The following is a 3810-nucleotide window of genomic DNA, read 5'->3' as shown; positions in this document are numbered from 1 at the left end:
GCGTTTCTTCTGTCTAACGGGCCTAACTATAGGATCAGTATTGGGCTTATGAGTTATAATGCTGGGGTCTATGCCGGGCATTTCTGCCGCGGACCATGCAAAAATATCTAAATTTTTGAGTAAGAAACTTACCAGTTGAGACCGCAGGGGCTCCTCAATAGAAGCGCCGATCTGAAGTACCCGAGGTGGGTCCTCTATCAAAGTTGGGATGGAGATGGTCTCTTCGATGGGTGCAGCTCGCTCCGCGGGTCGCTCTAGCTCGAGGTTGTCTGCTACCTTGGCTTTTCCTTTAAGGGCGGCTACATAGCACTTATGGGACTCAAGCTAATCGCCTCGCGTCACCCTGACTCCGAAGTCTCTAGGGAACTTCATCGCCAGGTAGTAGGTGGAGACCACTGCTCGTAAGGCGTGGGTGATGGGCCGACCTACTATTGCGTTGTACGGGGAGGGAGTCGCGGCCACTAGGAACTCATGGTTGAGCCTTACCACGCTAGGCCAGGTGACGACCTCCACAGGTACAGTGATTCTCCCTAAAGGTCTGACCTCCTCTCCACTAAATCCCACTAGTGGAGTGTTTGCGGGCTTCAGGTCACCTTCCTGGAGCTGAAGTTGATCGAAGGCTGCTTTGAAGAGAATGTCCGCCGAGCTGCCCGAGTCGACGAGGACACGCCTGACCTCGAAGTCGTTGATCTTTATCTTTATGACGAGCGCGCCATCATGGGGATAATGGACCCCTCGCGCGTCATCCTCTGTGAAGAAGATCGGTTCCTCCATCCTTGGCTACTTCGGGGGATTCTGTTCTTCCCTGGCGGCCTCATGAGCTGATGACCAAACTACAGCTGAAGTGCAGCCCGCGACAATTGATCCTCCTAAAATTACATTGATAGTCCCCCGGACTGGTCTCCCATCGGGAGGCTGCCTCTACGGCTGTTCCACTTGCCTGCTGGATTTGGGAGTGTCTTTACTCTACTCCCCCTACCGACCTGCTTTATTATTATTATTGTTTTGTACAAAATTTCTCAGATATCCGCGACGAGATAGAGGAACTCAATACAAATTTTTATTGAAACTACAATACCAATTTTTATTCCTAACACTGGGGTCGGCCTTCAGCCGAGGTGGCCATTTCACATATGGGGCGTCCTTGATCGCCATGAGGATCTCGACCCGCTTTGCGTTGAGGGGCGTGTAGTCCCTTTCTTCTGTTGGAGCTCGGAAAGACTGAGTTGGCTCTGTCCCCCGAGCTTGGTCCTTCTTCTTCTTGCTGTCGCTTGGAGCTGGGGGCTCTGGTTCCCTCTTTCTTTTTTCAAGGGCCTACTCGCCCTTCTGGTTGATCTCCTCCTTTGTCCCTATGAACTGATCCGCGAGTTTGAGGAACTCGGTCACGGTCTTGGGTTGATTGACAACTACGTGCCACTTGAACTCTTTGTGGGTGATGCCCCGCTTGGCCGCAGTCGGGTATCTATAAGCAAGCGTTATTGAACCACTTGATGTAGTTTCGGATGGACTCTCCTTCCCTCTGAACTATGCTAAGGAGGCTCTCTTGGGTTCTCGGGCACCTTTTACTGGTGACGAAGTGGGAGGTAAAGACTTGTAGGAACTGCGCCCAGCTCCTTATTGAACCTGGCGTGAGGTTTCGGTACCAGGTGCGGGCTACTCCTTTGAAAGTGGTGGAGAAGGCCACACACATGCAAGATTCACTAGCTCTTGCCAGGTGCATTTGGGATTGAAAGGCGTCCACGTGGTCATTGGGATCGAAGGATCTATTGTACTTGTCCAGCGGGGGGAGCTTGAAGTCCCTTGGCATGGGGACAACAAGGAGCTCTGGTGACAGGGGGGAAGGAACTGAAAGAAGCGGAGTAGCTTTTACCTCGCTCGAGCTTACTTCTTCCTTGCCTTTGAGTTCGGGCAGGTCACGGGTGGTAGTTCGGCGACTCCTTCGCTGCTTCTTAGCCGGCTCGGCGTTGGTGCTACTAGCCTCGGTATTACTGAGCTCGATGGGCCCAAGGAAAGGCTCGGACTGCTGTCGGTAGCTGCGAACAGAGGGACCTTGTCCCAGGTCGTCGGCTAGCACCTCGAACCGGTTTTCGGCAAGTGGGGGTTTGAACTGCAAACGCTGAAGTGATACGGGCCTAACTGGCTGGGAAGCCCCCGACCTAACTGCAGGCCGCGAGGCGGGGGTAGGTGATCTCTCCTTTCTCCCATGAGACGATAGTGAGGTCTCTCCTCGGCAGGAAGGGAGTTCACTTCGGTGGTGGGCTTGGTTGGCTATGCAGCTGGATGCCAAGGAGGGAGTGAAGGAAACTGTTGCTGATACTGGTACTGGGAAACTTGGTGCAGCACTTGCTGCTAGTGAAACTGGAGCTGCTAGAACTGTTGCATCTGAGCCTGCATGGCTCGCATGCACTGCATCAGATCCTCAAGCTGACCTTGGCTGGTCACCGGAGGGGGGATGGTGGGTTCAACGAAGGTTGTTCCGACTGTAGAGGGAGGTGAAACAGTCACGGGTGCCACTGCCTGAGGCACATTCAAACTGGGAATCCCGTCCGTAGAGAGGGGGACGGTGAACTGTCCGATGCAGACAGTGGGAAACTGGGGTTGTTCCTCAGGGGTGTTTTGGTGTCCAACGTTGCTGGAGGAAGCCATGGGTTTCGGTGATGCTAATGAGTTCTTTGGAGAAAGTTGCACAGAATTTAGAGGAAGGCCTTTTGAAGCGATTCCCACAGATGATGCCAAATGCACGATCTGGGCACTCCTAGCTGGCTGAAATCTGACTCCTAGCTGTGACAGACGACACCTGAGATGGAGAGGAACGTGAAGGATTCCCAGGGAGCTCTCTCGGCGGGAACACTCCGATGGCTAAGTTAGAACTCTGAGAAAACTCAAGGAAAACATAGAGAGAGTTAAGAGTGCTGAAAGTGCTAACTTCAATACCTTTGCTTCGTGAGGGTCGGGGTCCTCTTATATCGGAGCTCTGTCACATCAGGCGTAACCGCCATTGCCATAGCTGTTACTGCTAGGGCTGAGGTGGCGGTTGCAGGCAGCCGTTGCGGGGTACGAACTCGTCAGGCGTGCCATGCTTTTCAGAGATGGCAGGCACGACGCTGCCTGGCGAGAGACGTGGGTGCTGCCACTAGAGGTTGTCGAGCTACTTTGCACCGAACTACCTCGGGCCGAACTATCTTGCACCGAGGTGCCGAGGTACGCCGAGGTGCTCACACTAGAGGCGAGCCTTGAGCAAGTATGAACAGAAGTGTCGACGGTGTTTCTCCCTCGGGACACTTAGCCAAAAGTCGGAGTGTTCCCTTCTTAGGAAGGAAGTGCTCGAAACCCCTTAGGAGGAGCTCGGGTCTCAAGGGGAGCTCGGGGCGCTCCACCCATAGGGCTTGGGGTGAGTTGGGCCTTGCTTCCCGGCAAGTTGCCATATCTGCCGAGTCGTTCGGCTGGGCCTCGGCGAGCTTGTTACGCCGAGTCATGGCCAGACTATCGTGCTGAGTTGTCACTTATGTTAGGTCATGTCCACGTGTCCCCGTACTACTAGCCCGACATCAACACACAATGCAGAATTCTGAATTCCAGCCCCCCTACTACTAGCCCTCTTCCTCATATAAACCACATCCTGCCCGTGAATTTGGTATCACCTGTATTTTTGGGCTATAAAATTCTGATCTGGGCTGATCGGTCATTCTCTATATTTTTTTGGATAAATTTCTTAAATTATATCTGTTTGCGAAATTGATTAACGGTACCCTTATTAGTCTTAAAGTATCCTTACTGTTTATAAAAATTGACATCCCTGTTAAATGCTAA

This window comes from Nelumbo nucifera, chromosome 3, assembly GCF_055504915.1.
Source record: "Nelumbo nucifera cultivar China Antique chromosome 3, China Antique-T2T, whole genome shotgun sequence".
Lineage (NCBI taxonomy): Eukaryota > Viridiplantae > Streptophyta > Magnoliopsida > Proteales > Nelumbonaceae > Nelumbo > Nelumbo nucifera.
Note: the sequence above shows the minus strand (reverse complement) of the source record.